Below are 22743 nucleotides of genomic sequence, written 5' to 3'. Positions count from 1 at the left end.
TACACTTGTTTCGTGAAATACCCATTTGGACTTGAGAAAGCGAAATTAGGTAAAATCACTCAAACTACCGAGAGGTATAGAGTGAGTAATCACGTGGGATAGCTATATTGTATCCTGATCAACCAAACATGCCCTAAAGCTCTCAATCCATTAGGTAACCATCTAGGCGGAAGTTACAACTATAGATCTTTTATAACCTGAAAAACAACAATACCAAAAATATTGTCTCTTAGCTTTTCAATTACAAGCATTAGCATACAAACTAGAAGTAGAAAAGAAACAACTGAATATGTGGAAGTGCAATCTTGGGCACGTCATACACTAGACTAGGTATATACCTAATCCCACATAAAGCTCTCTGTGGAATCGACTCCGACTCGCGTTGGGTATTTATAATTGCATCAACTGCCTCACAATCTCAATTAGTAGTGTGAGTTTGGGCGACATCATGCATGCCTTTACATCTCTATCCATCTTGCCTGCTTCTAAAAGTTGTGGGATATCTTTGTTATTTTCTCGTCCTTTTTTCTAGACCATTACTGTCTTGCAACTCCATAAAATCTATATAAATCCTTAGTACTCCACTTCCTACTCTTCCATTCCTTTACTTTCAAATCCCACCAACAACAATGAGTCATCATATAAAGCAATCCCATTACAGGCCCTTTAACATACATTCTGTAACGACCCGATCAGTCATTTTGAATATTTTCACTTTGTTCGGTAGTTTATGGGCATGAGTAGCTCCGTATGATGCGTGAATCATCGGTTTTGGTTTTTAGGTTATTCGAAATTGATTTGGAAGAATGATTCTCAACTAGGAAGCTTTAAATTGGAAGAGTTGACCAAGTTTAACTTTTTAGTATTTAACCTCGTATTGGAGTTTTGATGGTTTCTTTAGCACCATTGGGTGATTTTGGACTTAGAAGCGTGTTCAGATTTTGATTTGGAGGTTTGTAGTTGAATTTGGCTCGAAATGGCAAAAAGTTAAACTTTTAGAAAGCTTGACTGGGAGTGGACTTTTTGATATCAGATTCAGATTGTGGTTTCGAGAATTGGAATATTTTGTTATGTTAATCGGGACTTTCGAGCAAAATTTGGATTCATTCCGTGTTGATTTTCTATGTTTCTACACAAGTTATGGAAGTTGATAACTCAAGGTTCATTTAAGTTTGATTTGAGGTACGAATCGTCGTTTCGATATTGCTATGCATGATTTAAGGTCTCGAGTAGGTCTGTGTTATGTTATAGGACTTGTTGGTATATTTGGACAGGGTCCAAGTAGCTCGGGTGTGTTTCAGACGAGGTTCAGATCATTTTTCATTTCATGTTGAATTGCTGAGACTACTGGTTCTGGTGTGACCGCACCTGTGGAGTATTGGGTGCAGGTGTGGAGCCGCAAAAGCGACAGTGTCATTGCAAAAGCATGAAGGGGAGCTGGGTGTAAGGATCACAGTGTGGGTGCTTGGGCGCACCTACGCAACCGCAGATGTGGTTCAAGTGCACAGAAGCACGATCGGAGAAATGGGTTAAAGATTACAAAAGCGATGGTTGCTGGTCAGGGGCTCTTCGCAAAAGCGAAACATTTACCGTAGAAGCGGTGGTCGCAGTTGCAACGATTTGTTCGCAAATGTGAAAACTGCAGGGCAGAAGCTATAAAATTGAGGTTTTGGTTCTTTTATCATATTTTGAGATGTGGGACTCGGATTGAGGCAATCTTTGGAGAAATTTTCATCACAAAGATTAGGTTTTGAGTCGTTCGGAGGTCGGTACACACGGCATGGAAACTTTGGAGCATCGTTTGACCAGCTCGGTATTGGAATTGGCTTGTTCGAGTAAGTAATACTTCTAAACTTGGTGTTGAGGGTATGAAACCCTAAATTTACGTGTTATGTATTTGGTGTTGCGGTGACGCACATGCTAGGTGACGGGGGTGTGGGCGTGCACCATGTAAATTGTGACTCCATTATTTCTGTGGTACTGTGTAGTTACGTAATCATATATGTAACCATAAAATCTCTATGTACTAAAGTAATTAAGCTGCCAATCATGCTAGAGATTATGTTTAGGCTATATGTTGGTACTGTTAGAACCCATAGTGGTCATTTCTTACTGTTGACTTATTGATTTCATTGAAATTTTGTACTCAATCATATTCATTCATTATATATCATATCTTATTCTCTGTTGTTATTTATTGATAAATCATATCATTATTTTTGGGCTAGTTTCATGACATTAAGAGCCCATGAGAGAGAGACTTGAGAGATTGATAACTGAGTGAGGCTAAGGGTCTGATTATGAGTGACATTTATAGGATTGGGGCTGCACACCGCAATGGGTTTTACTAATTTATGATAGCGCCTGGGATGAAGGAGCCCCTCCGAAGTCTGCACAGACCCCCTAGTGAGTGCAGTTGATTATATATATGTGGATCGGGTTGCACGCCGCAACGAGCCTTATGACTACATATATGTGGATTGGGTAGCTTGCCGCAACGAGCCTTATGGCTATATTTATGTGGATTGAGTTGCACGCGGTAATGAGCCTTATAACTTTATGTGGATCGGGTTGCATGCCGTAACGAGTATTGTATAGTGCTGAGTGATTGAATATGTTGAGTATTGAGCATGGTGAGAGAGAATGCGAGACAGTGAGATTAAGTACTCTGAGAGTGTGAGTACATGAGTTCATCACTGAGAGGCATTGCATTTGACATGCGTGCTTGAGATACATGCGTAGAGATGCATTTCCTTATGCTACCCGGCTTTGGTGACATTCATGATTTTACTTGTATCTTGACATGTAGGCATAGAGATGTACTCACGCTATCTGAAAAATGAAACATCTTAATTATTGTTGAAAGAATTTTTGGGGAAAACACAATTTTCAAGCTTACTCATATTTTAGCAAATTTTCGATAAAAGATTTGGGTTTCACTGAGATACTTGAAAATCATATCTATTTTCTGGAACTGTGAACGAGCTGGGCATTCTATTTCTGAGATACTTCTTTTATTACTTGCATAATGTTATTATGAAATGTTGTTGGCTATTGGTGTCGGACCCGACCTTTGTTCTAGCTCGTCAATACTTTCAGCCTAAGGTTAGGTTTGTTACTTATTAAGTACATTGTGTAGACATGTTATTTTTTACCTTCCCCAAGATTTTTCATAGTTTAGCACGTAAATATTTAATTTAGGCATAATATAGCTATTTCAACTCATTTTTACTTTTTTACTTTATTTTATTACACGAAAACAAAAATTACAAAAAATAGTTTCATTATTATTTTGTAGTCATTTTTAATCTTGAAAAATACCAAAAATAGTTTTGTTTAACGGACAGTCTTATTTTAATAGTTATTTTACTTAAGTATGATTAATTAATAAATGAGGTCGTATTTTAGCCACGTTCGCGGAAAAAAAATAAAACTTGAGCTCGAGCAACCCATTTTTTAAGCCTAATTTTGGACCTAGCCCATAATTTCCAAGCCCATAATTCCTAGGCCCAAACCCCTAACCTAATCCCTACCCCTATATAATAGTACCTAATCCCTAAATTGGGAGAGACCCTAGACACTGATCTGCCGCTTCTCTCTAAAAACATCAAAGAAAAAAAGCCAAAAAATTACAGAGACAAAAAGACTGACCTAGAGCTAACACTAAGAAAGAACGAACCAAAAAAAAAAAGCAAAAGAACATCATTCTCATTTAGAGACGTTATTGATTTGTAAAGAAACACATAAAAAGGAGCTGAAAAATGGAAATCGGAAATGAAACAGAGGCAAGAACAAGAGGACCTTCTTCACGTTTTTTCCTCTCAATTCCACCCTCATTTTCTTCAATACAAAATCACACAAACACCATAAAAAGCTTCTAGTCATTTTCTCACAGAGAACCTCCCAAAATATCATTTAGATCTATAACCAAAAATCATCCAAAAACTCATGAATTAAGTTTCATCCTTTAGCCGTGAAAACGTTCCTTAAATCCAGCCTTTAACATCTTTCTTCTTTCATGAAACTACCACTAAAATGCTGCCAGAACTATCACTAGAGTGAAGGGTGACGAAAAGCAATCGAGTTCCAGCGGGCGGGTTTCGAATTTTAGCGCGACGAGTGGGCTTCGCTGGAACTCTAGCTGATGGTTCGAGGTTTCCGCGATTCGAAGGCCCTGTTGAAAGTTGTCTGATCATTGTATTGCTGTAATTAAAAATTCACAATCATCTATACAAAGGTTCATTTTCTTTCGATTTTGTTTCCTCTTTAATAATTTGGGGTAATTCATTTTTCTTTAACTTCAAGTTTATACGAATGAGTGTTTGATTTTTTTTTTTCAATATTCTATGTTTGGTTTATTACGCTGCTCATGCCAGGTTCAATTTTTTTTGCCCTTCTTATTAGTATATCTTGTGGTTAATCTCTTTGATAGTTGTGTTTTCTTGTCTATTTGAATTATTTCTTTTAAGTAGCTAGCTTAGCTTGATAAGGTAAAATTAGAGTTACAAGAGACTTCTTCAATGAATTCCTTGGTTTCAATTTAGTCATCTATCTTAGTGGCTAATCTGTTATGTACGTACCTATTATATTCAGGCCATGAATTTTAATTTAGTTTTGAATATTGGCGGGTAGTAAAAGATATACGTAGGAGATTATGTTGGGCTCGGTCCAAATACATGAAACGAGAAATTAAAAGAAATGAAGCATGAAATGAGTTTTTATTTATTTATTTATTTATTTTTATTTTGCTTTTCTTACTTGCTCTCTAGTATGCTTTAGGCTCGAATTGTCCGCTCGAGTACACAAGTCTAGAACAATATACCTAGGTTTTTAGCTTAGAATAACTCAGCCTCATACCGGATCTCTAGTAGGAACGCTTGTTTCCATCACGTGCATTTGACTTTGGGGACTCAACACAGGGGTTGGGTCCATCTAGGATAGGTGTACCCAAATTAAAAGACCATCCTGATGCATCTTACGTGCTACTTGCGTATCTATCTGTTTCGGCTTGTATGTTGACTGGCTTCTAGAATAGGGAAAGAAAAAAGAAAATCAAAAAAAAAAAAAGAGAAAGAAGAAAAAAGAAAAGAAAGTGAGAGGTAGATATTTGAAATATCCTGAAACTATGCCGAAATTTTGAAGAAAAAAAAGTCATTTCAAAATAAGTCAATTTTTGTTCCGTCAAAACTGACGAACTACGCGGGTCTGATTCTCACCGGATATGAGATACGTAGGCAAACCTCATCGGTTCGGCCCACAAACTTTTTTTTAAAAAAAATCCAAAAATATTTTTCATTACTTTCTTCTTTAGAAAGTCTTTCTTTAGACCCCAATTTTTTAAAAAAAATATATAAAAATATTTTCTTTTAATTTCTTCTCAAAATCAAAAAATATTTTTCATTCTTCTTTCAAAAAATTGAAAAGAAAATTCAAGGTTCAAAAATATTTTCTTTTTCTTTAGAAGCATTTCTATTATAAATTCAAAATAAAATTTCAAAAATCCAAAAATATTTTCTTTCTTCTTTAGAAGTTTTTTCTTCGAAATTCCAAAAAAAAACAAAAAGGTCGATATTCAAAAAAAATATATCTTTTTTCTTTAGGAGTCTTTCTTTGCAAAAATTTTGAAGAAAAATCAAAATCCAAAAATATTCTCTTTCTTCTTTATAAGTCTTTCTTTCGAAAAAATAAAATGAAAAATTTAAAATCCAAAAAAAACTTAGTTTATTTACTTTATTCCTGATCTTCCGAACTACGCAAGATCTGATTCATGTTCCCACATGATACGTAGGCAACACACGTCAGGTTCGATCGAATGGGTAAAAAAACAGAGAAAAGAAGGAAAAAGAAAGAAAGAGGGTATTTATTCTAACATGCTTGTTGTTTTGGAATAAAAGGTAGTCAGGGGTGGGCGGTTTGTTGGTTTGCAATGGCATGTAACAAAAACAATCCAAGATCTCTCGAAAATAAATGCATCTTCTCAACCAATGGAACAAGCACTATTCTTGTTGATCCAAGGTCACAAAAAGGCAAGCAGGCAAGTTGGTGGTGAAAAATCAAAAATGGAGGCAAATATGGGGTTGACTTTACCAAATTTGAGCAATAAGACATGGACTGCTCGGGATGACTATCAAAATTTGAGTGTTGAATCCAAAGCAATCAAAATGGTTAAATGTCATAGTAATGCTGATGTGCGAATGTGTGGCTAAGATGTCGCTTAGTAACTGGAAAATCACTCCTCCTTCAGCCATGATAGTTTATTTTTGTTGTCTTTTCTTCCTCTTTTGTGTTATCGGACTTTGTTATCCTTTATTAAATAAAAATCAGTCAGTCATTTTGTGTCCATTTTGTGCATAGTTCTTTTCACGCTAGTTTTAGTGACATGACATGCATGCGGTATTTTTGGCCAGATCTTAGAAAACTGACTTAGTCTTGAATTGAATAAGTGATAAAGAGACACTTTTGGATAAGAATAGACACGTGAAACATTTGAAAATAAGCATGAGCTAAGTTTATAAGGAACCAAAGCAGTCATGCTCATTGAAGTTAAGGATCTCTACCTTTTGAATCATTTGAGAAGATCGGGCTTAAGGATAATCGGATGGTTTGAAGTCTGTTTAGCACTAAGAGATAGAAAGTGTTTTCAATATAAGGTGTATTCCAGACAACTTGAAATGGATCAGTTAGTGACAAATGCATCTTCTAAATCAAGACAAAATCCAATAAAAGTCACCCAAATTGATAAGGGTCATTCACAGCGAGGAAAGTATTGCTCATACACTTTACACTGAAAAAGACCCAAGAAGACAGGCATGCCCATCAATGTTGTGATCGCGAAAGGATACTATAATTAGCATTCTCGATGCCGAGAGTCCCTCTTTCTGCTATCCAAACACTTTATATCCTTCACTACCCCTTTTGAGCATGTGTTAGTTTCTTTGACTACCCTCTTTTGGAATCAAGTTTAGAGTCAAGAGTCAAAAAATGATAAAAAAAATAAAAAAAAATAAAAATAAAAAGTTCATGTCCCAAGAGTACAAACTTGGGCAATTCTTAGAAAGTTCAAGTGAAAAAAAAATAAAGAAGAAAAGAATTGTCAAAGGTACATGCCCTCAAAAAAATAGAAGTCGGGGCAACTTGTTTTGGAAAACAAAAAGAAAAAAAAGATAGAAAAAAAGAAGGAAAAAAGACAGAGGAAAGAAAGTTGAAAGAAAGATAGTTAGGTCAAATGTTTGAACTACGTTAGATCTGATTCCTTAAAAAAGGATACGTAGGCAGCCTCACGGTTCGGTCCAACCAAATAAGAATTCAAAAAAAATCCCCAATAGCTGAAACTGGGTCAAAGATTTTATTTCACTTTTGAAAGAGTCGATTCCAAGAGTTGTAAGTCTACAACCCGCTTTATTTTGAGTCTATTTTGAGATTTCTTTCTTTCTTTCCAACCCTATCCAAAATCCTTCCAAATAAAGACGTCCCGATAGACCTTCAGGAAATGCCAAGAAAAGCATGCAATGAGCAACGGTTGTCATGCGACATAGAACACTGTCAGGATGCTCGCGCAAGAAAGCAAAAGAAAAAGAAAAATAGAGAAGAAAAATGAGAGAGTCTTACTAGTGAAAACCCTCACGGGCACTGTAAGTCGACGGTAAGTAGAGAAAATAAATGAGAGAGACTTGTAGGTAAAAATCTCTCGGGGCACCACTAGTCGAAAGTGAGTCATGAAGTTGATGCAAAGAATTGGCACAAACAAGCCTGACTTCAAAGGTCATAAGAATGGTAAAAGGTAAGATTAGATCAATTTGATAGATCATGTTGTTAAGTCCAAAATGCATGTCATGATCATTAAGACTAGTTATTGAAAAAAAACCTTCCTTCTATCCTTCCCGACAGGGGCATTTCTTGTTAATACTGTTTCTTTGCATCATTGTGGCCTTCACTCTGAGTCAGTCCTTGTCAAAACAAGCAAGAAAAGATTTCAAAATCTGTTACCAGCTTTTCAGTTGCACAAAGTAAATTTGGCCAGCACACTCGGTTGTTACTGTCAACGTGCCTTTAGGATTCATGCAAAGGCTCCCCCAAAAGACTCTTGTCAGTCTACTTGGCACAAGCAAAGATAACTGTTGATTCTCTCTCACAGACAAATTGCTCAAAAGCAGGAAGTCATTCAAGATATCAGAAAAGGTCACCTAAGCAAAAATCTCCAGTTGGGATAGGTTGATTGAGCCACAAATACAAATGGTACTGGGTGTGAAACAATTAGGGTTGATGCAGAGCAAAAGTCTCTTGGAGCCGACTCAAGCTGATTGAGCAGAAACCAAGCTACCCAAGACCACAAACCGACCACCATTTTCAAAACTGACAAATTTTTCTTTGTATGAAATAGGAACAAAGCAGTGCAAGGAAAGTGGTTCAAAAAAAGAGAAAAAAAAACAAAAAGAAAAGAAGAGCAGAGCCGACAAAGGGAAGTTTCTCAAATCTTTCCCTTTATTTGCCTTGTTATTGTGCATAAAATCTTGTCGTTGATCTTCACATTTTTCCTCATAGGATAAAAAAGTCCTAGTCTGATGGATTTTCTTCCCAATAGAAATATTAGTCTGATGAATCTTTCTCCTAAGATAACAAATCTGATGAACCTTCTCCTAGGATCAAAATCTTAGTCTGATGAATCTTTCTCCTATGATAAAGAGACCTAGTCTGATGCTTCTCCTAGGATCGAAATCTTAGTCTGATAAATTTTTCTCCTAAGATAGAAGACCTAGTCTAATGAACTTTCTCCTAGGATAGAAATCTTAGTCTGATGAATTTTTCTTTTAAGATAACAAAAAAGGGATTAAAAAAGGACCTAGTCTGATGAACTTTCTCCTAGGATCAAAATCTTAGTCTGATGAATCTTTCTCCTAAGATAGAAAACCTAGTCTGATGAATGTTCTCCTAGGATAATTTGAAAAAAAAAAAGGGAAGAATGGATTTGAAAAAAAAAAGAAGGGGTCAATTTTAGTTTTCTTAAGTTATCAATCTTTAGTTGTCTTGAAATTAAAACCCTCCTGGATAATGAGATTTAATTTTAAAAGTTTTTCAGGACCCTCTTAGATAATGGGATTTTGTGTAAGTTTTACTTGAGGAAATATAATTTAGCTTTAAAATTTTGACTCTTAAGATGAGATTTAATTTTAAAGTTTTTCAGAACCCTCCTAGATAATGGGATTCAACTTTTAAACTCATAGAACTCTTTTGAATAACAGGATTCGATTAACACTCACAGATGTTCCCGGTACCAAACTGGGGTAGAAAAGTTTCTTTTGTTTTGTCTGTTTTGTTGTAGTAGCAGGCGCCCACATGGAAAATAAAGGAAGACAGTTCAAGTTTCAAGGAAAAGCAGTTTCAAAGGAAAGCATTTCAAGTTTCAGCAATCAGTCGCCCACCTGGAGAACAAAGGAAAGCAGTTCAAGTTTCAAGGAAAAGCAGTCTCAAAGGAAAGCAGTTCAAGTATAGCAATCAGGCGCCCACTTGGAGAACAAGGGAAAACGGTTCAAGTTTCGAAGGACGACAGGTCAAGTTTAGCAATCAGGCCCCCACCTGGAGAACAAGGAAAAACATTTCAGAATCCGATTCATGTTAGAAGTAGCAGAAGCTCGCCTTAAGAATGCGGGTCGACAAGGGTCCGAGATAACAAAAAAGAAGTCTCAATCAAGAATAAAAGAAAAAAAAAGTAAATCCAAAGTGCAGAAGTAGAGAAAAGATGTGGACTACTCAAGACATAATTGAAGTCACAGGCTCTGCATGTCCCTTCTTGATCTGAAAAAGCTGAAGAAGATTGAACCAACACCTGCAGCTAACAAGCATCAAGATTCAGATTAGAGTCCGTATGAAGAACCAACCAAGACTCAAGATCAAGCTTCGGAAGACTGATAGATAGGAATCTTGTAACTCGTAGTTGATAGGCTTAGTTAGTCTTGTTCATTTTTTATTTTTGATGTAACAACGAGATCGCGGACCGGAACCTCGATGGCACCTCGACCGGCTCTCCACCTCGGTATATTCCATCATCTCACTCGCCTCTGAACTACACGTGGTCTGATTCCTTTATAGCCAAGGATATGTAGGTAGCCCAGATACCAGGACTCGGTCACATTCCCCTTTTCCCTTAGTTTTGGTCTCCTTAAATAAGGGTCGGTCATAAAACCTGTCTAGTCGTTCTTTGTCCGAAAACTCTTCGCGTTTCCAGTCAAAAAGGAGCAGCTGTAGACATGTGATTTTTGACCCTCCCCAAGATTTTTCATATTTTAGCACGTAAATATTTAATTTAGGCATAATATAGCTATTTCAACTCATTTTTACTTTTTTACTTTATTTTATTACACGAAAACAAAAATTACAAAAAATAGTTTCATTAATATTTTGTAGTCATTTTTAATCTTGAAAAATACCAAAAATAGTTTTGTTTAACGGTCAGTCTTATTTTAATAGTTATTTTACTTAAGTAGGATTAATTAATAAATGAGGTCGTATTTTAGCCACGTTCGCGGAAAAAGAATAAAACTTGAGCTCGAGCAACCCATTTTTTAAGCCTAATTTTGGACCTAGCCCATAATTTCCAAGCTCATAATTACTATGACCAAACCCCTAACCTAATCTCTACCCCTATATAATAGTACCTAATCCCTAAATTGGGAGAGACCCTAGACACTGATCCGCCGCTTCTCTCTAAAAACATCAAAGAAAAAAAGCCAAAAAATTACAGAGACAAAAAGGCTGACCTAGAGCTAACACTAAGAAAGAAAGAACCAAAAGAAAAAGCAAAAGAACGTCATTCTCATTTGGAGACGTTATTGATTTGTAAAGAAACACACAAAAAGGAGCTGAAAAACGGAAATCGAAAATGAAACAGAGGCAAGAACGAGAGGACCTTCTTCACGTTTTTCCTCTCAATTCCACCCTCATTTTCTTCCATACAAAATCACACAAACACCATAAAAAGCTGCTAGTCATTTTCTCACAGAGAACCTCCCAAAATATCATTTAGATCTATAACCAAAAATCACCCAAAAACTCATGAATTAAGTTTCATCCTTTAGCCGTGAAAACGTACCTTAAATCCAGCCTTTAACATCTTTCTTCCTTCATGAAACTACCACTAAAATGCTACCAGAACTATCACTAGAGTGAAGGGTGATGAAAAGCAATCGAGTTCCAATGGGCGGGTTTCGAATTTTAGCGCGACGAGTGGGCTTCGCTGGAACTCTAGCTGATGGTTCGAGGTTTCCATGATTCGAAGGCCCCGTTGAAAGTTGTCTGATCATTGTGTTGCTGTAATTTAAAATTCACAATCATCTATACAAAGGTTCATTTTCTTTCGATTTTGTTTCCTCTTTAATAATTTGGGGTAATTCATTTTGCTTTAACTTCAAGTTTATACGAATGAGTGTTTGATTTTTTTTTCAATATTCTATGTTTGGTTTATTACGCTGCTCATGCCGGGTTCAATTTTTTTTGCCTTTCTCATTAGTATATCTTGTGGTTAATCTCTTTGATAGTTGTGTTTTCTTGTCTATTTGAATTATTTCTTTTAAGTAGCTAACTTAGCTTGATAAGGTAAAATTAGAGTTACAAAAGACTTCTTCAGTGAATTCCTTGGTTTCAATTTAGTCATCTATCTTAGTGGCTAATCTGTTCTGTACGTACCTATTATATTCAGGCCATGAATTTTAATTTAGTTTTGGATATTGGCTGGTAGTAAAAGATATACATAGGAGATTATGTTGGGCTCGGTCCAAATACATGAAACGAGAAATTAAAAGAAATGAAGCATGAATTGAGTTTTTATTAATTATTTATTTTAGTTTTATTTTACTTTTCTTACTTGCTCGCTAGTATGCTTTAGGCACGATTAATAAATTATCGTGGCCATGGGTATGGTTCCCGTAGCATGGTTACGATACGTGAATCTCAATTTGGGTGTGCATTTATTTGACCCAAATCCAAATCTCAAACAACGTTAGATAAAATGTGACATGGGCCACAGGTGCATTTATGTGACGTGGTTCAAGACATGTTTCAGCTGACGTTGAATCTTTCTCCTAAAAAATAGTTAAGTAAAAGCGGTTATAAAATTAAAATTGTACCATATGTTAAAACATGTACTAAAATCAGATAATAGTCCAATTATAACAGTTGAGCGACCGTGCTAGAACCACGGAACCCGGGAATGTCTAACACCTTCTCTCGGGTTAACAGAATTTCTTACCCAAATTTCTGTGTTCGCGGACTGTAAAACAGAGTCAATCTTTTCCTCGATTCAAGATTTGAACCAGTGACTTGGGACACCAGAAAACAAACCATCCCAAGTGGCGACTCTGAATTTAATAAATAAATAATCCCATTTCGATTGTCACTTTAAGTTGGAAAAAACTCCCTTATTCCCCTTCCGGGGTGTAGGAAAAAAGGAGGTGTGACACATGGGGTCGGTTGTACTCATACTATACTTCTGCACCTTGCGTGTAGATGTTGGATCTTGATGTTGTTGTGTTCGACGGGAGCTGGATTTGAAGATGTACCTGCGTTTCGGTTATGGTTGCCTCTTATTCATGGTAGCTCTAGACTTATGAAAGATCTAGTCATGTATATTTCAAACAAATAACGTGCTTTATTTCATTTCAGCTTTTAAAATTCTAAATCTTAGATGCTCATGATTTGTACTACCAGTCCTTGGGGAATGTATAAGATTCATATATTTATTTACTTAATAGTGTTATTAAATTTTATTGAAACTCGTTAGTTGTTAAATTGGCTTACCTAGCGGGTTGGATTAGGTGTCATCACAATTAGTTGGATTTTAGGTTGCGACAAGTTGGTATCAGAGCTCTAGGTTCATAGGTTCTGCAAGTCATGAGCAAGTGTCTTGTAGAGTCTTGTGGATCGGTATGTTGACATCCATACCTATCTTCGAGAGGCTACAAGACATTTAGGATATACTTCTCATCTTTCTTTCCTTATCTTGCGACATTAATTCAGCTTGAAGCATAACTCTTTGAATTCATTCCACGCATTCGTATGTGCATGTGAGCACTGGTATCAGCTCTGCATCGACGGCTTGTGATTCCATGGATGAGGTGCGAGATATGATTTTGGTGTGTTGATGATGGGCCAGCCTGGAGGACTTGAGGCTGGATTTTGACTGTAGCTCGAGCACGGGAATTTTAGTTATGTGAGCACGTGCATTTGGACTTATGAGTCGGATAGTGACCCTATTAGTGAAATTTATAGCTCAATGAGTGGTTGGATGGCTATATGATGAGTATGATGTGACTGCGAGATGTGTTCATATGGTTTGAATGTGACAAGAAGAGTCTGCTTGAGATGTAGAAAGGATTATTGGGTGTTTGATTTCTATCTTGATTTGACGTATTGGCTCGAGTTATGGGTGTGTTGAGCGAATCTTTCATGTTGGTTAATTATGGAACGAATTAGATTCTCATGCTTTGTTGATGAGTTCAGAATAAGGAAGATTAAGTGATCGCATAATAGCTGTAACTGTGGAAGGGTATAGAGAGATGTCAGTTTGAGGAAAAGTAGGTGGGTTATCTCCTGCGGTGGGTCCTGAGGTTGTGTGATCCCTATGTTGTTTTGTAGAGAGTTCTCTTTTACCATTATATGTGTTGCAATTTGAGTTTGGATTTCTTATGGAAGTTGGCTTGACTGTTGCAATGGTGAATGCGAGATTTTGCATATGATTTGAGGTATTATATGGTTTGTGTTACATGAGCCTATGAAGGATTTAGTTGAATCTCACTGTGGTATTATGGCAGTAACAGAGTTTGGCCATTATGAGTTATTGTGTGTTTTGATCTATGGCTTTGGACCAAGTGAGGGAGTCTGCTATCGACGAGTTGATTGCATGACTATGTGTTGTATTGGTTTCGGTTTGAGGTATACTGGTGAATTAGTTATGACTTGTAGAGGTTGAGATCGAGGAAGACTCGAGTAAGAGAATTTCTGGATGTGGGTTGTATTACACTCTATGGGTATACGAAAATCATGGAATGATTGAGTGGTTATTCGTGAAGGATGTAGTGTGCATGGAGTAGGAATTTGTTTGGTTGCATTAAGGTGGGGTTACTTCCTTGGGTGTTGTTGTGCTAATGGGGCATAGATTGTTTGGCCCGTTTGATCGGTGCAATTGAGATATGAGCAGAGTAAATGACTCCCGAGAAGGTTCTAATGAATTCAGGGGTTATATGTAGCAATTAAGAATTTTCAGGATTTGTATATTGCTAGAATCTGAGATTTACATTAGATGGCGTCGAGACTCATGGTATTTCTTTATCATTGTAGATTTTACATTTCAGTATTAGGGAGGTGAAGCAAACGACTTTAGAATTCATAGAAAGTCCTATCAGAGTAAGTGTCTCGGTTGTGGTACTTTAGGGGTGCTCAAGAGGGAATACATCGGCTTATGGCCTATAGGGCAGTGTGATTTTATTCTAGGATCTCGTGGGGGTAAGATTTGGTTAAGGATAGTGGTGTTCTGGCAAGGAGAAGTGTCACCTTGAGGGTAATTCGAAAGGAACTTGGGAAAATAGGACAGTTTAGTAGTAGATTGGATAAGCACAGTAATGGATATGATCGATTCTTTTGGCACTTATGATGTAATGAGTTTCTACAGGTGTTTTGGGGAAATACTCTTAGGTTTTGGTGACTCGTGTGGCTTGGTGGAGTTAGAGAGATTCAGTTCTGATGGCTAGATTATGTGCAAATAGGTCCCGGAGAGTTCTCGATGGTTTCTACCATGATTTGATATAGGTATTTCCTATTGGCATGAGGAGCATGTTGCGTATTGTGATTTTCTCCTGGATGAGATCAAATGAAGGTTCCTGACTATTCAGGTATGTATTCTATTGGTGGCTCAGAGTTGATTATGAGATTCTTGTACTTTTCATATGATGTCATGATAGATGTGGTGTGTTGTGTGGGATGGAGATTTGCATGTGCAAGGTCATGGTTCGGTTTTGAAGGGAAGCTCATGAATTCTTAGTCAGCATGGACGGTTTTTGATGTTTAGATGAATGTGATAACTACTTGGTAATGCTTGAGAAGGGTGCGCATTTCAGTAGGTGCACTGTGTTTTGACTTACGGATGCTTTATTGGTATTGCATCACTCTCCTAGTTGATCGACTGCTGATTTTCAAATATTTCTATGCGGCACGAAAAAAATTAGAGAAGTATTCCTCGTGGGATGATCGTGTATGAGAGATGAGTTAGACATTCGGACGGTGGAGATGGGATCAGATTTGGTGAATCGTGTGTTCTATGGATTTAGAGACTAGAGTTCTCAAGAGCATATTGTTTCGTGGTTGTGGACTGTGAAAGTGTGGCCAAGCTAGTCGGGAGGATGGTATGTGTTATGGTTAGGTCACGGTGGACCTTCGGAGGATTATTTATCTATTTGTGGATGACCAATGTTGATTCGGGGCCCATTCGTACGCCCAAGGAGGATGTGTATTCTACACCGAGTTGAATTGTTTGGCTCTATACTGCTATTATTGAGGGATGTGCCACTCGGCTAGTTGTTGAGCTTATTTTTGTTTTGATATATTTTTTGAGTTACTTTAACGACCCGACCGGTTGTTTTGAGCTTTTGCACTTTGCTTGCCAGTTCTCAAGCAAGACTTACTCCGTGTGATATATTATGACTTATGCAAATTGTTGGTTTTGGCTTTTAGGGTAATCGTAATGAATTTGGAAGAACAGTTCTCAGTTTGAAGCTTGAAATTTGAAAGGTTTGACCAAGATTTGACTTATTTGTATATGATCTCGGATCGGACTTTTATGACTTGGTTAGTTCCGGTTGATAGGTGAGATTTTGATATAGGGGTCGGAACGGATTTTTGGAAGTTGCAGTAGCTCTGTTGTGTCATTTGTGACGTGTGTGCAAATTTCAGGTCATTCGGACGTGGTTTGGTTGGGTTTTGATCAAAAGCGTAATTTGGAAGTTCTTGGAATTCTTAAGCTTGAATCCGATGTGATTTTGGTGTTTTGATGTTGCTTTGAACGTTTCGATGGTTGGAAAAGGTTTGAATGAGGTTATGGGATATGTTGGCATGTTTGTTGAGGTCCCGTGGGCCTCGGGTGAGTTTCGGGTGGTCAATCAGACCATTGTATGTTGTTTGGAATTGTAGAAAATTGTTGATCAGTGTTGCAGAGAAATGGCCTTCGCGTTCGCGAGCAGGACCTCGCGTTCGCGAAGGGTTAGCTAGTGAAGGCTGGAATTTTAGCCTTCACGTTCGCGAGGAAGGCTCCGCGTTCATGAAGAGCTGATTGTTTGGGCATCGCATTTGCGGGTGAATCTCCACGTTCGCGTAGAGGAAATTGGCCAGCTAGGCATGAGGTGTTTTATTCATCGCGTTCGAAAGAGAGTTAACGCGATCGCGAAGGGTCAAACTGAGGAGCCATCGCGTTCACGAGTGGCTGGTCGCGATTGCGAAGAGTGATTTTGGGTCAAAGTTATTTTGTGCTTCGCGAACGCGAGGCATTGACCACGTTCACGAAGAAGGTTTTTGATGCCTGGGCAGAATATTTAAATAGCCATTGTTCGCGATTTTGGGGCTAACTTTCACCATTTTTTGGGCGATTTTGGAGCTTTTTGAGAGGATTTGAAGAGGGATTCAAGAGATAACACCTGGAGGTAAGATTTTTGAACTCAATACTCGATCCTATGTTGATTCTTAATTATTTAATCATAAAAATGTGGAAATTAAAGCCTAAAAATTGGGGAATTAGGGCTTGGATTTGGAGAGTATAAATTGGGAATTTGAAGGGGCAATTGAGGTTCAATTTTGATGTTCTTGGTATGTATAGACTCGTGAGAGGATGAGGATTCTATTGATATGACTTTTATTGGATTCCGAGATGTGGGCCGGGGGGGCGAATTTGAGCAATTTCGGGATTTTTTATGTAAATTGGATATTTTCGAGTGGGCTTTGTTCCCTTAGTATATTTTAATAGTTATGTACTGATTGTGGCTAGATTTGGAGCATCCGGCGGTCGATTTGTGAGGGAAAAGGCATCGCAGGCTAGAGTTTGGACCGGATCGAGGTAAGTAATGATTGTAAATACTATCCTGAGGGTTTGAAACCTCGGATGTCACATTGTTGTGCTACTTTGAGGTAACGCGCACGCTAGATGACGAGCATGGAGTCGTGCACTGTTGGGGATTGTGACTTGGTCCGTCTCGTACGACTGTTAAGTCGCGTATTTGATTTTAAATCTTATGATATTCCATAATTTAGAGATTGATATTATATTTGGGATGTATGTCATGTTTGGGGCCTTGTGCCGACCTGTTTAGACCCTTAGGGGCACTTTCACTATTTTTCCTCACTCTATTTGTTTGAAAGCAGATCCTCAGTCATGTTTTACCTGTTTATTGTTTAAATCTAGTTTTATCACTTTACTTCTTAAAATGTGAAAATTGTTTGGGCTGATTTTCCTGTTTTACTGATGGTCGGAGAGATCGTGAGGTTGATGACTGAGATGGACTGAGGGTCTGATTGTAAGGTTAATGACTGAGATAGATCGAGGGTCTGATTGTGAGTTAATGATTGAGGGAGGCCGAGGGCCTGGCTGTGAGGATTATACATTTATGGATCGGGCTACACGCCGCAGAAATATATATATATATATGGATCGGGTTGCATGCCACAGCGATATGTTGGATCGGGCTGCACGCCGCAGCAATATATGGATCGGGCTGTACGCCGGAGCAGTTACTCTATGGTACCTATTGAGTGTGAGTGCTAAGTGTGAGCGTTGATTGGTAAGAGTTGAGTCACGAATGACTGAGAGGATTGCCCGAGGGGCTATCTATATACATGTACACGAGTGATGCTTGCCTATGGGTCCTGGTTATGAGCTTAGTGTTTTTTTCACTCCTCCTTAAAGTGAATTTCTATCGAATATGTTGATTTAATTATTGCTTTCACTCATCTTTAGACCGACCCCTATTGAAAATGTTGAATAAATGTTTTAAGCAACTTTCATTTAAACTGAAGTTTTAAGTTATGAAATGGGTATGAATTTCTATTTTGCTAAGAGGTTGTATACGAACTATGTTTCGCCCGAGGGGCCGATTATGATTTTTATCACTTTCACTATATATATATATATATATATATATATATATATATATATATATATTTCATTAAACCTATATTGAAAAGGTTAGAAATATAATTTTTAAGGGATTTTACTGAAGTGGGAGTTTAACGAAATGATTAGAGTGGTATCCTGATTTGGAAACAGGTTGTTATCACTGTGGTGCTATGACGTGGTTGACGTATTTTCTTACTTCTCAGTCTTTATTTACTCTTATTACTTACTGGGTTGGAGTACTCACATTACTTCCTGCACCTCGTGTGCAGATTCAGGTATTTCGGAACCCGGTAGTGGATATTGATTGCTCAGAGGCGGAGTCATCGAAGTTAGCAAGGTGGTTGTACGACGTTCGCAGCTCTACTTTCCTTCCCCTCATTTTCATTACCGTATTTAGTACATTTTTAGACTCTTATTGTATTCAGACCTTGGTAGATGCTCATGACTAGTGACACCCCGATGTCGGGTTTGTGTAATTATTCTGCATTTTCTTTTCTTTAAATTTCATTATGAGATTATTGATTTATAAATGGTATAAAAATAACTTTTATTGAAAAATGGTTGATTCGGGAGTTGCGTCGGCTTGCCTAGTTTCACGATAGGGGCATTCACAATCGGGTCAGTTTTTGGGTCGTGACAAGTTGGTATTAAAGCGTAGGTTACATAGGTCTCACGAGTCATGAGCAAGTTTAGTAGAGTCTCGCTGATCGGTACGAAGACGTCTGTACTTATCCTCGGGAGGCTACAGAACCTTTAGGAAAAACTTCACATTCTTGAATTCTTATCGTGCGCCATTGATTCAGCTTGGAATGTAACTATTTGAATTCCTTCCACGTGTTCGTATGCGCACATGAGCACTCAGTATCAGATATGCATCGATGGCTTGTGATTCGCTTATCGAGAGGCGATATGTGATCTCTGTGTGTCGATGTTGGTCCAGTTTGGAAGACTTGGGGCCGGATTTTTGCCTATAGCTTGAGCCCTGAGCTGTTGATTGTGTGAGCGCGTGTTTCTGAATCTATATGTTTTGTGGTATCCCTATTAAGGGAAGTAATAACTGGATAGCTACATGATGAGGGTGAAGTGACTGCGAGATGTGTTCATATGAATCGAATGAGGCGAGAAGGGTCTGCTTTGGGGCAACAAGAAATATTATTTACTTGATTTTCATCTCGATTTGAGGTATAGCCCTGAGTTATGGGTGTGTGAAGAATCTTTTCATGTTTCCTAGCTGGGAGTGAGGTAAATCTCATGTTGCGGTATGAGTTCAGACTTAGGGAGATCAAGCGACTGTGTAATGTCTATGATGGTGGAAGGTATACAGAAATGTTGGTTTGAGACAAGGCAGGTGGGTTACCTCCTGCGGAGTGTTCTGAAGTTGTGTGATCCTTATGTTGTTTGTTAGAAGATCTCATTTACAAGTGAATTATATGTGTTGAAATTTGAATGTGGGTCACTTAAGAGAGTGGATTTGACTGTTACGAGGGTGAACGCGAGATTTGCAGAAGGTTTAAAGAACTAGATGGTCTGTGTTTCACGAGCCATGAAGTATGGAGTTTAATCTCACTTTGGTACTATGGCGGCAATAGAGTATATGCGTTATGAGTTATCATGTGTGTTTTGATCTATGTCTTTGAGACAAGTGAGGGAGTCTGCTATTGATTAGTTGACTGCACGGTTATGTGCTATGTTGGTACCAGTTGAGGCGTACGGAAGAATCGGTTATATCCTACATAGTTTGAGACCGAAGATGGCTCGAGTAAAGGAAAATTCTTGACAAAGGTTATAATATGCTTCATAGGTGTGTGAGAATCACGAAATGTCTTGAGTTGTTGTCGGTAAAGGATGCTTGGTACATAGAGCAGGAAGCTGCTTGGTTGTTTTAGGATGAGGTTACACTCTGCGGTGTCGGAGTGCTATTGAGGCACGAGTTGTTCGGTTCGTTTGATCAGGCTAATTGCAGTTTGAGTAGAGTGAATGACTCTCGAGAATGGTTCTGATGTGTCCAAGATTTTACATGTGATAATTGGATATTTTCAAGTTGTATATGTGGCTAGAAATCGAGTTTTCATTGGAGGATGTCAAGACTTATGGCATTTATATATCAATTATGGGAGATCTATATATCAGTATCAGGAAGGTGAAGGTAATGGCTTGGGATTTGCAGAAAGACTCTTCAGGGGAGGTATTTTGAACGTGGTGCTTTTGGGAATATTTAAGAGAGTATTCAGAGGCTTATGAGCCTTAGACGGTGTGGTGTTATGCTCGAGTCTCGTGTGACGATTTTGGGTCGAGGATTGTGATGTGATAGCATGAATAAGTATCAAGACAAAGGTAAATTCAGAGGACTTGTATAGATGGGATAGCTTGGTAGTAGGTCGGCTCGGCAGGGGAAAGGATATGATGAGTTCTCTAGGTACTTATGAGGTAATGGGTTTCTACATGTGTTTCGCGACAATTCTTTTGGGTTTAGCGACCTGCATAGCTCGGTTGAGTTAGAAGGATTCAGTCCTGATGATTTAGTGTTGCGCAAATGGAATTCGGAGTGCTCTAGATGGTTTCCACTATAGTTAGAGAGGTATATTTTTCCTATTGACATGAGGAGCATGGGATGTATAGTGATTTTCTTCTAGATGGGATCAATGGGAAGTCATTGGCTGGTTGAGTAAGTAGCTGCTTGTAGCTCAGAGTGGTTTGCGAAGTTCTCGTAACTATCATTTGGGTGGTATAGTATATGCAGTATGTTGTATGGGGTTAAGGTTTGCATGTGTAAGGTCACAGTTCAGTTTTGAAAGAAAGGTCATAAATTCTTAGATAGCATAGGCAGCTTCAGGTGACTAGATAAATGATATCACTGGTTGGTGTAGCTTGATGAGGGTATACATTTTAGAAGGGGCGATGTGTCTGAGTTATGGATGGTTTATGGGTATTGCGGCACTATCTCACCTAATCGAATGATGATATTCGAGTTTGTTTGGTGGCACAGAAAAATTATTGGTGTACACCTCATGGGATGATTGAGTATTAGAGGTTTGTTGTATATTCGAGCGGCGAAATTAGGATCAGATATGGTAATTCGTGTGCCTTATGGACTTGGAGACTGAAAGTTCTAATAAACAGGTTAACTCGTGGTTGTGGACGATAAAGATGTGGGCAAGTTAGTCAGATGACAGTATGTGCTATGATTCAATCATTGTGAACTTTCGGAGGGCTATTTATCTGTTGTGGGTGACTAGAGTTGATGTGTGGTTTATTGGTAAACCTATATGGATGTGTGTTCTGCATCGAGACAGTTTTGTTAACTTCGAGTTGCTATTGGTGAGGGATGTGTTGATTTGGTTGTTATGGAGCTTTTAGTAATCAGGGGGATCTATGAGTTATCTTCCGTGTTGCGAGACGTCAGGATTTATTGGTTATAGGCACATGTGGTGCGGTGTTATTGGGGCCTCTTAGTGGAATTAGAGCGGGAAAAGCACTGGGTATTGCTCGGTGGATGGCGTATCGGTTATGTCCTTTCGAGTTGTGTGGTGTTATGTAATTGCCTCGCAGTGGTTATGATGATTGCTTTGGTTTTAGACATCATATTGCGCACGATTGTCGATTTTAAGCATAGTAACTTAAGGTGTCTCATATGGACCAGTGTTTGGATGAGGTTGCGCGTTGGGGCAAAGCTATGTGGAAGTATGATCCTACGGGTTAGATTCGTGTGTTCTGTTTCTACAATGTGTGGCGGGTTCTCAGCCTTGTGTTGTGGTGGTACTAGTGAGCTTGCGGTACAATTCTTTTATTTGAGTCATTTTCATGATTTGAGTAAGTTTGGATTGTGGCTTATTGGTGCACGGATTGCACAAGTCGTGGCGTTAGTCTGTATTGATGTGTCAATGTCACCAGAGTAGTGGTGTTGGATTAGATGAGATCGTCGGGATCTTTAATGATTGCAAACGGATTTGATTTCAGTATGTTGAAAGGATAACATCGAGGTTCGGCACAGAAATTTGCTATGGTCTTTGCCAAAGTAGAAGTGGCTTCATGAATGGTTGATCTAAGAAAACGGTTATGGCTTACTGCGTGTTTCATTTATCATTGGCAGTATATGAAAGTGTTGGAATGAGACTTTAGTTGATAAGAGGTTTCCTATCGATATTCGGTTGTTGTGTGTAGCTGATGTGATTAGAAGTTATCGCTGCAAGCATTTGAGTTATGTGGTATATCATGTAATTGTACTGAGGTTGTGGGTATGGGTTATTACAGCTTGTTCGGTCTTAGTCAGAGTATAGATGTGAGATATTGATCTTGTGGATGATTTCAGAAGTGGAAATGTGGTTCTAAGGTTCATGGGCTAGGTTGGACTGTGAAATTTCAGTTACATTGTGTTATCGGACCTATACGAGATAGGGTGACGTGGGATCACTCCCGGGTATGTGCATGGTAAGGTTATTCAGCGATTGGTCGGCTTTTGGAACAACTCTGGACACGTTCGAGGACGAACGTATGTTTAAGTAGGGGAGGATGTAACGACCAGACCGATCGTTTTGAGCTTTTGCACTTTACTCGCCAGTTCTCGGGCATGACTTGCTCTGTGTGATATATTATGACTT

General features: G+C 38.3%; 1 long non-coding RNA gene across 3 annotated transcripts in view; it reads right to left on the bottom strand.

The window, feature by feature from the left end:
- Nucleotides 1-22743, bottom strand: part of LOC104227679 (uncharacterized) — a 30864-nt gene that overhangs the window by 3421 nt on the left and 4700 nt on the right. The window contains exons 3-4 of one of the 3 annotated variants that reach the window (XR_011406176.1): nucleotides 9748-9829; nucleotides 9258-9573 (exon numbers count right to left, since the gene is read on the bottom strand). This is a non-coding gene — a long non-coding RNA (uncharacterized lncRNA). The remainder of the gene's footprint in view (nucleotides 1-9257; nucleotides 9574-9747; nucleotides 9830-22743) is intronic. The other 2 variants (XR_711171.2, XR_711170.2) reach the window with 2 other exon arrangements.

Source organism: Nicotiana sylvestris, chromosome 3 (genome assembly GCF_000393655.2).
Source record: "Nicotiana sylvestris chromosome 3, ASM39365v2, whole genome shotgun sequence".
NCBI lineage: Eukaryota > Viridiplantae > Streptophyta > Magnoliopsida > Solanales > Solanaceae > Nicotiana > Nicotiana sylvestris.
The sequence above is the reverse complement of the archived record's forward strand: the minus strand, read 5'-3'. Positions and strand labels throughout refer to the sequence as shown.